The sequence below is a fragment of the Monodon monoceros genome, unplaced genomic scaffold (genome assembly GCF_005190385.1).
Source record: "Monodon monoceros isolate NGI ecotype Baffin Bay Population unplaced genomic scaffold, NGI_Narwhal_1 Super_Scaffold_22, whole genome shotgun sequence".
Classification (NCBI taxonomy): Eukaryota; Metazoa; Chordata; class Mammalia; order Artiodactyla; family Monodontidae; genus Monodon; species Monodon monoceros.
Window position 1 is genome coordinate 125,210,663 of NW_021703779.1, and position 12,255 is coordinate 125,222,917.

Consider the following 12,255-nt stretch of genomic DNA (forward strand, 5'->3'; position numbering starts at 1 on the left):
TTCTCCTCAAATTGATCTATAGATCCAACACCATCCTAATAAAAATTTCAACAGGCTTTTTGGGTAAAATTTAACAACTTTATTCTAAAATATATATGGAAATGTAAAGTACCTGGAACAGTCATACAAATAAAGACTGAGAGAGTTTACTGTTCATTCTTTACTTATTGAGAACATACTACATGACAGGGTATTCTACACAGTGGACACAAAACATTAAGACAAAGACATAGATCTTTGCTCAAAGACCTACTAAAATATGAACTTCAGCAAGAAAATTAAACTTAAGAAGAAAGGGTGGAGTTCAAGAAACAATGATAAGCTAAGAAACTGGTAAATATTTTGGTATAAAAGTACAGACTACGCAGAGTAATAGCAAATGAAAACGAATTGTGTTGCACTCATACATTGGATCCTACATTGGGCAGGTCCAGAAAAAAATTGGGAAGATTCAAGGATGGAAGGCCAAAAAGGGATTCTGGTCCAGTAAAGGAAATAAACAGGCAAACAGAGAAGTCCATTGGAGGTGCCGATACACATAGAGAGCCCGTAGGAGAAGAGAGTCTGTGCACCTGGAAAGGCACATTCAGTGAGGGCTTCATGAAGAAGTTGATGCTTCAGTACACTTAGGGAACTACAAGTTATTTAGATACAGCTGGAACATCAGGTTTAGATGATAGTGGGGTCAGGAGAAGAGAAAAGGCTGCACAGGAAGTAAGAGACCATATCATGGGGTGTTTTCTGTGTCAAGACAAGGGAGTTGCCCTTTAATCTTTAGTCTGAAAAGATTGTCTTGGCTCTCTGCTTTTGTGAATTTGAGATAAGGGTGGTTATATTTTGGCCTCTAGAATTCAAAATAATAATGAACACACACATTGCTTTAGAGTTTACAAAGCGCTATATACACAGTCTCTTACTTGATCTCACAGCAACACTGTGAGGTATAGAGTCCTCATTTTTGTGGTGAATAAACAGAATTACAGCAAAGTTACAGGATTTGGTCAAGGACATGGAATTTGTAAGTAGGTGATTTTGTCCTAGACTCTGGCATTTTAGATTCCCCCAGTCAGTGGGGGACAGTTCAGCACTGTCCCTATACTAAGGTGCCCCCTCCTAAACAACACTTACTTCAGGAAAGTGACAGGCTGAACCAGCAAGAATGTGTAAAGGACTGTTTCTGTTTTGAAGATGTTCATAGCTGAAGAATTCATGATCTCTTTAGGGGAACATTTTAGAGTTCTTGGAGAAAGTTCTCCTTTATGTCTAATCAAAATGAGGACTGCTTCAGTGAAAGCTCATTTCCTCTTATTTGATTTTTCATTAACAAAGGGAACACCTTGGTCAGGATCCTCCTTCTATCCAATTGCAGGAAAAATGAAGCATCGATGCTCTCAAGCGGACAGTTTCTCTTGCTATCTCATTGACTTTCTTCCCTTTATATCTGCACTTTCTTTTTAAACTGACTTCCAAGGCACTCTTCCCCCTTGTCATCTTGCTCTACGTTTAGGATTTGACATGTCCTTTCTTGGAGCAATTTCTGCACATCAATCAATCAATCATTAAATATCTCTGAAATACTCAGGCTATGCTTAACACTCCACATTCCTAAAAGAAGAAACTGACTTATTGTTAAGTGGCAGGAAGTATTAGACAAGTGGTAACAGACGTGTCACCACACACTCTAGATCAATTCCAGGTACTCTGAGTGGGTAAAAATCCCTCCTCAAGTTGGGGACCCTAAATTGGATAAAGTTGGATCCCAGGTGTTACATTAATGGAGCAGCAAACCATTCTGTATGATTTTCCCGCTGTATATTCAAGGATTCACAGTCACTTCTACTTGTAAACTGGCACTCTTTCATTCTCTTACAAAGTTCAGGAGTATTTCTTCTTGCAGAAAAATCGGTCACTTCTTCCTCCTCCCACCTAACTAGTTTCTTTTTTTTTAGCTCCCCTGTTTTGGGGAAGGATGGGCACTACCCTTGTCCCAATCCAAATGACAGAATCCTCAGGTAATCTTTTTTTCCCTCCTTTCACCTTTCTTTTTTTTCTTCCCTCTCTCCCTCTGTCCTCCCATCCCTCCTTCCTTCCTTTCTTCCTGTGATTCATTCATTCATCACACACTCATCAAGCACCATGTTGGAGGTATTAGAGGTACAGAGGTGGATCAGACAGGGTCCCTGCCCTTAATTTGCTTTTAGTCTCTAGGATAGACAAACAAGTAAGTAGACAGTGAGGATGTGATATGGTAATGCTGTGACTGGGGAAAGCTTGTGGCAGCTGTCAAGGTGAAGAAGGCAGAGTTCTTCCTCCTTGGGGCTCATAAGCTATTGAGGGAGACCACCAGGGACACAGATAACTGGGATCCCTGGCAGACTGTGGGAAGGGCCGTTAATAGGGACACAGACAAACAATGTGCCATGGAACCCAGGGAAAGCAGTGGTTCATTCCTACCAGGGGGAAATGGGAAGTCTGTAGCCCATAACACATTTCCGCTTTCTCTTTTGATGTTGACATACATTTTATTCCAAGATTCAGCAAAGTCTTGAAGAAATGACAAAGTGTGCCTGATTTGAGACAGCCTTTGTGGGTCGCTTTCGTGGAACACTATTCTTCACTTTATCTCCTGCTGTCATCTACTCATTCCAGCCTACACACAGGGGTCAGCTAAGCTGTGAGAATTGAGGGAGCCTGAGAGCCACATTTTCATAGTGGTCCATGTGTGGGGATTGGGGGAGCCTGGAAGTGACTCTCAGGGTAGTTGAAGCCTTGTTACAGGGATAATCTTGAGAATGGAATTTCTCTCTCTGTTACTCATCTGTCAGATAGCATTTCTTGCTTTCTTGTCATTGTCTTATCCCTGAATTGGATCTCAGTGACAGATGCCTGTCTCCGTCAGATGCAATAATAACATAATTAACATGGCAACAGGCAACTGGCATGATGAGAAGCAGTATGGTGCAGCTGTCAAGGCACCAGACTTCTGACTCTCACAGACCTGGGCTCACATCCCAGCTTCATCCCTGGCTGGCTGTGTGACCTTGGGTAAGTTACTTGACCTCTCTGTGCCTCATTTTCCTCATCCATCAAGAGGGGGTATTAGTGTCTACCTTAGGCAGTAATTGGAAAATTCTCTGGGATACGCATGCAAAATCTTTAGCAGAGTGCTTAATACATAGTGTACACAAGCTAGTGTTACCATTATTAGAACTATTCGCAATCCAGGGTGCAGCTGCCTGAGTTTTTACTTATTCAATTCTCACATTGTTCAGAGCTAGCCAACAGACCTTTCTTGCACTGGAATACAACTTTTTCACGACACACACTCCTCTTCTTGGTCTACATACTCTCCCTGGGCAATCTCTCTCATCTGCTCTCAGGGTTTCAACTACCATCTTCATGCTAGTGACTCTCAGATCTGTATTTTCAGTCCAGACCTCTCTTCTGAGAACCCAGATCCATATACTCAGCTGTCTTCTGGTCATCTTAACTCATGTGTCCCTTAAGCACCTCAAGCTCTTGTGCTCAAAGCTGAGCCCTACTTAAGGACTTCTCAGTCACTAGGGGAAACCTCACTTAAAAATTTTTTTTAATTGAAGTATAGTTGATTTACAATGTTTCAGGTATACAGCAAAGTGATTCAATTATACATAAATTTTCAGATTCTTTTCCATTATAGGTTATTACAAGATATTGAATATAGTTCCCTGTGTTATACAGTAGGTCCTTGTTGTTTATCTATCTTATATATAGTAGTGTGTATCTGTTGATCCCAGACTCCTAATTTATCCCTCCCCTACTTTTCTCTTTGGTTACCATAAGATTGTTTTCTATGTCTGTAGTTCTGTTTCTGTTTTGTAAATAAGTTCCCTTGTATCATTTTTTTAGATTCCAGATATAAGTGATATCATAAGATCTTTGTCTCTGTCTGGCTTACTTCACTTAGTATGATAATCTCTAGGTCCTTCCACGTTGCTGCAAATGGCATTATTTCATCTTTTTATGGCTGAGTAATATTCCATTGTATGTATATACCACATCTTATTTATCTACTTATCTGTCAATGGACACTTAGGTTGCTTCCATGTCTTGGCTACTGTAAAGAGTGCTGCTATGAACACTGTGGTGCATATACCTTTTAAAATTAGAGTTCTTGTCTTTTCTGGATATATGCCCAGGAGTGGGATTGCAGGATCTTGTGGTAGGTTTATTTCCAGTTTTTAAAGGAACCTCCATACTGTCCTCCATAGTGGCTGCACCAATTTACATTGCCACCGACAGTGTAGGAGGGTTCCCTTTTGTCCACACCCTCTCCAGCGTTTATTGTTTTTGACTTTTTGATGATGACCATTCTGACTAGTGTGAGGTGATATCTCATTGTAGTTTTGATTTGCATTTCTCTGATAATCAGCGATATCGGGCATCTTTACATGTGTCTCTTGGCCATCTGTATATTTTCTTTGGGGCAATATCTATTTATGTCTTCTGCCCCTTTTATGATTGGGTTGCTGTTTTTTCTTCTGATATTGAGTTGTATGAACTGTTTGTATATTTTGGAAATTAAGCCCTTGTCAATCACGTCATTTGCGAATATTTCCCCTTAGCCCATAGGTTGTCTTTTTATATTAAATCCTCGCTTTTTACTGAGGCAATTAAGTGAGAGCTCAAAGAGGAAGTGGCTTATGAATTGAGACTTCAGATAAGGATGTGATTTGATTTAGACTTGGTGAGAGGAAAGGGAAATCATTCAAGTGAAAGACAAGTGAGCAGAAGCAGGAAAGCTTCACGGTGTACAGTAAGGAGCCAGGCTTGGTTATGTATCTCCAAATCTTCCTTCTTAATATTCTATTTCACTCTTTAGCAAATACCTAGCTCCTGATAACTGTCTCCACCTCTAGATGTTTGAAAGCTGCGTAAAATCATAGACTGATGCTGAGATGGCTGGGGCCAGACTGGAATGAACCAGTTCTTCCCCAACTATGATTCATCGTCTAAGGACCTCATGGGCCACACTGTCATCCCCCTTCCCTGGTCTAATGACATTGAGGTTAATAGAAAGACCTTGTCCCCATTGCTGTGCAATACCATCCATGAATAGCACTTAATAATCCTTGCTGAAGTGAGTACCCCATTTTAAAAGAAATAAGTATGGAAATTGGGTTGTATTTCTGTGAACCTCATGTATAAAGTGAAGGACAAACTGCTTGAGTGATAACTACCGTTGTTTACCACGTACCTAATAAGTACCAAAGCTGCCCTGTCTTTTACAGTGATGGGTATGGTCTCAGGCACAATGGTAATGCGTAAGCCAGGTGCAAATATTTTTAATTGTTTGAATTCCATTAAGCCATCTACTATTTTGCAAAGAACTGACTTGGGACCAGCCTGGAACTGACTGCTGTTCAGTTGGTTGATGAGACAGCCTGACAATGCATTGGAGGTACATTGCTGTTACACATACAGATGAGCTACAGAGGCCAAGAAAGTCCACGGCATTCTTTCCAAGAGGAAGAGACTAGTCCTTTCACTGTTGGATGAATGCACAACAAATGACTACAGTTCTTTCCATATCAATGATCCCCAAAGGCTAGAGTTATCTGGCTAGCTAACTCCAGGGGGTGGTGAGCTCCCTGCCATTGAAGAGACCAAGCCCAGGTTGGTGAACCACATGGTAGGAACCTTAGGAGGGGACTCAAGCATCTGAAGGGTATGACCTTTTGTTTACCTAAGACTGTACAATTATGTGACTGCATTAGTTTCTAACAATCAATTGCACACTTGTGAAAATCTCCTCCTCTAAAGAAGAGCATCTGTAAAATGGTTATTAGCTGTTTTTTTTCAGGTCCAGACACAGATTGAAACAGGGCTTCTGGGAGCAATTAGACAAATGGGGGAATTCTTGTGTGGCTTAGGCCTTAAATCCTTTGGGATCTCACTTCTTGGGCCTTTTCTTTTTAATATTGTGTGCTTGTTTGTGTCCTTTTTATTTGGCTGAAGATAGGAGCAAGTGGGGGCCAGTTCATCCCCCAGGAGCAGGAAATTAGAAAATTGGGTGCTGGCTTTAGGATTAACTGTCTCTTGAGGCCCAGATTCCCCAGCGACTCATCTATCTCTTGGCCATGCTGCTGGCCTCCTACCCAGGAGTTCTTCCAGAGGAAAAATCTGTCTGACAGTGAAAATTGGAGAGCTGTGCCACAAGTTTTCCATCTGTAAACTGGGTATATCCCCTCCAGCTTTGTCACTTTGTGGTTCTATATTTTTTAAAAATTTGCAGGGTTTCAAGCTCCCAGCAGCTGTATGATTCTGCCTGGTTATAGTACAAATCTTAAAATACCTCTGTTCCTATGTTCCAGGTGATGGATGCTATACTGTAGCAAATTGGTTTGCTTGTTTCTTCCCTTCCTCTCCTCCCACCCCATCTCTTGCTCTCTCTCCTTTACTCTCTCTCTCCCTTTCTTTCTCTGAAGATCAGTATTTCCTTTGGATGTCAACAATGGGTTTACAATTTTAATTTCATGTTTTCCTTTCAGATAGTACATGGGAAAGAGAGTCTTGCATCCTTCAAGGAATTCCCCCTAATTGACTGAGGGGTGGGTGAATTCAGGCTGTCATTGCCTGACATATGCCAATAAAAAGCCAAGGACGAGACAAAAAACCCAGTAGATGGCTGACATCTCTCCAGTGGTGCACATGAGGAATTATACATCCAAGCAGGAAAGACACGCCTGTATGAGAAGTCCAAGTTATTCCATAGGAAAGGATCTAAAACTAACATGGAGGGATTTGGGTCCAAAAGATTGAGGCAATGGGAAACACAGTAGAGAGAGAATAGAACAGCCTCTGTGAGGGGTAAGCACCTCTCTCCACCCAGCCACCTGTTCCACTGACTCTTATTGAAATGCCCGTATGTTTTACTCCTTGAAGCCAATGTTCTCTTTTGTTCATGTTATGAGCATATACTCCTGCTACATGAAGCCATAGAATTTCAGAACTACAGGGATAATGTCCTCTACTCCAGCGTTTTTCAAACTTTGCGCGATGACCCACTAAAGGATCGTAAAATTAATTTAGTGGGCGATGATCAGCAATTTTTAAAAAGTAAAATATAATGAAAGTATCAGATTGATATTATTCTGTTTCATGGAGTTTATTATATTTTTACATACATGTAGGTGTGCATTGGGTCATGATGTACAGTTTATTTCTTACAGTGAGTGGTGTATCAGTTATTATTGCTGCATACAAATTCAACAAGCATTTGTTATCTCACCATTTCTGAGGGTCAGAAATTTAGGGGTAACTGAGCTTAGATGGCTCTCCTTCAGGATCTCTCATGAGGTTTCAGTCAAGTTGTCAGCCAGGGCTGTGATCACCTGAAAACTTGATTGCGACTGGAGGATTTGCTTCCAAGATGGCGCACTCACATGGCTAGAAAGTTGGTGATGGTTAATTGGCTGACGGCCTCATTCTTTGCTGGGTGGTCCTTACTACAGAGTGGCTTTAGTGCCCTTGCAATATGGTGCTGGCTTCCCCCAGAAGAAGCAATCCAAGACAGCAAGGAAGAAATGGCAATGTGTCTTATGACTTAGCTTCAGAAATCACATACCATCATTTTTGCCATATTTGGCTGGTAATACAGACCAGCATTGATACAATGTTGGAAGCAACTATATAGGGGTGTGAATACCAACAGATGAGGCTTATTAGGGGCCATCTTGGAGGTGGCTACCAAAATTGGGGTCAAAAAAGTTTGAGAACCTGACTGTCCAAACACCTACTTTATGCAGAAATCTCTAATTATCAACAAACCCTGAAGACTGACCATTCATATGTAGGTTTTCCTGTTGTAATTACATGATACTTACAGAGTTAATGTGGCATGTATTCGGTGATTAATGAGCACTTACTGAGGCCACTTACTATAAGCACAAATAGTAAGTGGCCTAAATAAATCGTTATAATGAACACGACTTTCAGCCAGTGTTTTATAGCTTGATTATTACAGTGGCCTCCTAACTGGTCTCCCTGCTTCCATCCTTGCCCCCATCAGTCACTTCACAACACAGCAGCCAGAGCAGCTTACCTACTTAGTTACCTATTTATTTTACTTTTTGTGATGAACGTTTTCAAACACATAATGAACCCTCATATATCCATTACCCAGCTTCAACATTTATTAACTTCTTGTTGTTCTTGTTTGCAGACACCTTTCTCTCTTTGTGTTTCTATGTCTGTCTGTCGCTTTTGGCATGTGAGTCTCTCTCTCTGTCTCTCTGTCTCTCTCTCTCTCACACACACACATACACACGGGGTTTGTTATTATTGCAGTTGTTGCTTGGCTGCAGTATTTTAAAGCAAATCTCAGACATTATATCATTTCACTTGTAAGTACTTCAGGACGTATCTCTAATAGATAAGAACATTTTTGAAAATCATAACCACAATCCTGTGATCACAGCCAATAAAATTAACAATAATTCCTTATTATTATCTAATACTCCATTCATATTCATTTTTCCTTGATTGCCTAAATGTCTTTTTTACAGTTGGTTTGTTCAAATCAGGATCCTACTGTACTACATTTAGCTGGTATTCTTCTTAAGTCTCTTTTAATCTATAATAGCTATCTGTCCTTTTTTCATGTTATTCACTTATTTAAGAAACTGGGTCATTTATCTTATAGAATTTCTTGCTTTCTGAATTCAGTAGATCATGCATTTTAAGGTATTTATTCTTCTTATTTCCTGTAAATTAGTGATAAAGCTAGAGGCATGATTAGAATTGGGATTCATTATTTTTTCAAGAGTATTTAAGGGATTTTATCATAAATTTGTGAGATTTTATTTATTAGTTATGTTTCAATCCATTGCAAGTAATTATTTTTTTTTATGTTAAAAGCGTCCTAGTTTTGGTCAATGGGAACCTCTTCAAGTTGGATGTCTGTAGAATTTATAATGTTCCGTTTTTCATTCCTGATATAGGTTATTTGTGCCTTCTCTCTTTTTTTCTTGATCAGTCTTTATTCATTCTGTCCACTGTATGCTTCTTTTCTGCTTCATTAATTTCTTCTTAACTTTATTATTGCTTCCTTCTATATTCTTTGCACTTGATTTTCTCTTTATTTTCTGGCCTTGATGCATGTTTAATTTCTAGACTTCTTTTGTAGTATGTGCATTTAAGGCTACAATTTTCTTCTAAGCATGGCTTTAGCTGCATCCCACAAGTTTTAATATGCCAAGTTTTAATAGTCACTCACTTAAATGTTTTCTAATTTCCCTCATTATTTCTTTTTTAAATTCAGGTTATTTAGAATTGTGTTTCTTAATTTTTAATCATATGGGGACTTCTTTTTTTTCATATCTGGCTTAGTTCCATCATAATAAGAGACCATATCCAATATTATTTCAAGCTTTTGAAATTTTTTGAGATTTGCTTTATGGTTCTACACATGGCGTATTTTGGCAAATATTTCACATGCACCTGAAAAGAATGTGCATTCCGCAGTTGTGTAACTTGTTCCACCTATGCCGATTATGGCAGGTTCTTAAGCCTGTCATTCAAATCTAGTATACTTTTACTGATTTTATTTTGTTTTGTTATTCCATTAGTTGCTGAGAAATGTATTAAATTCTCCTGCTATGACTGTGGATTTGTCTATATCTCCTTATAGTTCTATAGTTTTCGCTTGGTATATATTTGAGGCTATGTTAATAGGTACATGCAAGTTTAGAATTCTGTGTTATGCTCTGCATAGTGTCTCTTTTTCCACCCTTTTATTTTCAATCTTTCTATATCCTTCATTTTAAAGTGTCGTTTGTGAGCAAGTTTTTTTCTCCCATTCTGACAACTTTCATATTTTAATTGGGGTATGTAGACCAACTAAATTACATTTAAAGTAATTGCTGATATTTTCAGGTTTAAATCTTGCTATTACTATTTATTTTTATTTGTTCTGCTTTTTACTCTCTTGTGTTGTCCTTTTATAAAAAATGTTTTTGATTAAAACATAGCCTACATACAGAAAAGATTACAGCCCATAAGCTTAATGAATTATCATTTCATACCCTTGTAGCTATCATCCAGGACCAAAGAAACTTACCAGCAAACCAGAAGCTGCTCTCATGACCCCTCCTAATCACCGCACCTCCTCCTTTCTCCCCCAAAGTAACCACTATCCTATTTTCTAATATCATAGATCAGTTTTGCCTACCTTCGAACCTTAAATATATTAATTAATAACTACTCAGCCTAGCTTCTTTTGTTAAATTTTTGTGAGTTCAGTGATGTTGTTCTGTGTAGCCACAGTTTATTCATTTTCATTGCTGTATATATCAATACATTTTTGAAATTTTCCTTATCTGTGAAATTCTGAAGTCTTGGAAACACTGATCTATGCATACTTGATATAGGAAGACTTTTTCCCCCTTAACTTTTTATTTTTATATTATTTCAAACTTACAGAAAAATTACAAGAATAGTTCAAAGAATTCCTGTATACCCTTCAGCCAAAGTAACTAATTGTTAACATTTCATCACATTTATTTTATCACTCTTGTTCTCTCTCTCCCTCCCCATCTCTCCCCCTCCCTGTGTATTTTTATTAGTTCATTTCCCCCTCTGAAGTTTGTAGATGTTCATTCACTACTCTTTTTTTTATTGTGGTAAAGTATACATCACAAAACTTTACCATTTTCACCGTTTTTAAGTGTACGGCTAAGTGGCATTAAGTACATTCACATTGTTGTACAACTCACTACTCTTTTAGTGGTTGCCCTGGAGCTATCACTTTGAGACATCAAAGACTAGCATTATTGCCTACTTGTACTACATTATGGACAAAATAATGACCTTAGAACACACTAATTTTATTTACTCTTGTCCCACCTTTTGTGCTACTGCTGTCCTATATTTCAACTATGTACATGTTTTAAATGTTGTAGGATTTTGCTATTACTGTTTTATAGAGTCCATCTTAATTTTGATTTACCCATACATTTACCTTTCCTGTTGCTCTGTACCTCTGTGTTTCCATCTGTGTTCAGTTTTTTTCTGCCTAAAGTATTTCCTTTAGGTTTTTCCTTTAGTGCATTTTTGTTTGTGATAAATGTTCTCAGGTTTTTTTTTTAAGTCTCCATTTCACCTTCATTTTTTTCCACCTTCAGTTTTGAAGGAAACTTTGTTTTATATCAAATTTGAGGTTGACAGTTTTTCCTTTCAAGGCTTTGAAGATGTCATTCCCTTTTCTGCTGGCTTTCAGTATTTCTGTTGAGAAGTCTACTATGAGGCTTATGATTGTTTCTTTGAGGCAATGCATCTTTTTTGATCATTTTTAATATTTCAGTTTGTCCTTGGCTTTCAACAAAAAGAAAATCAACAGAAAGAAAACTTGGTTTCAAGTTTTATTATGATGTGCTTAGGAAGGGTTTTCTTTGTATTTTTCCTGGGGTCCATGGTGCTTCTTGAATCTGTAGCTTGATGATTTTTGTCAGCTTTGGAAAATTCTTAGATATTATTTCTACAAATACTTTTTATGTTCCATTGTCTCTCTCCTTCTGGAAAATAAGGCATAGAGCATTTTAACCATGGCCTGTATTTCTCTTACACACTTTTCTGTATTCTTCACCCTTTCATTTTTTGTGTATGCTTCAGTATGAATTTTTTTCCTTCTAGTTTTCCTTCCATTTTACTGACCTTCCTTCAGCTATATCTAATCTGCTGCTACACCTGTGGATGGCACAGTTAATTCTTTATTATTGTATTTTTTAGTACTAGAATTTCCATTTAATTCTTCTATATGATTCTCAGTTCTCTGTTGGTAATCTTTAGTCATGTGACGACATTTAGCCATGTGATTTCTTGGACCTATTAATCACAGTTATTTTAAAATCCACGTCTGGTAGCTCTGAAATCTGTATCTTCTGTGGGTCCATACCTATTGTTTATTTTTTTTTTTTTTTTTTTTTTTTTTTTTTTAAACATCTTTATTGGGGTATAATTGCTTTACAATGGTGTGTTAGTTTCTGCTTTATGACAAAGTGAATCAGTTATACATATACATATGTTCCCATATGTCTTCCCTCTTGCGTCTCCCTCCCTCCCACTCTCCCTATCCCACCCCTCCAGGCTGTCACAAAGCACCGAGCTAATATCCCTGTGCCTTGCGGCTGCTTCCCCCTAGCTATCTACCTTACTACGTTTGTTAGTGTGTATATGTCCATGACTCTCTCTCGCCCTGTCAAAGCTCACCCCTCCCCC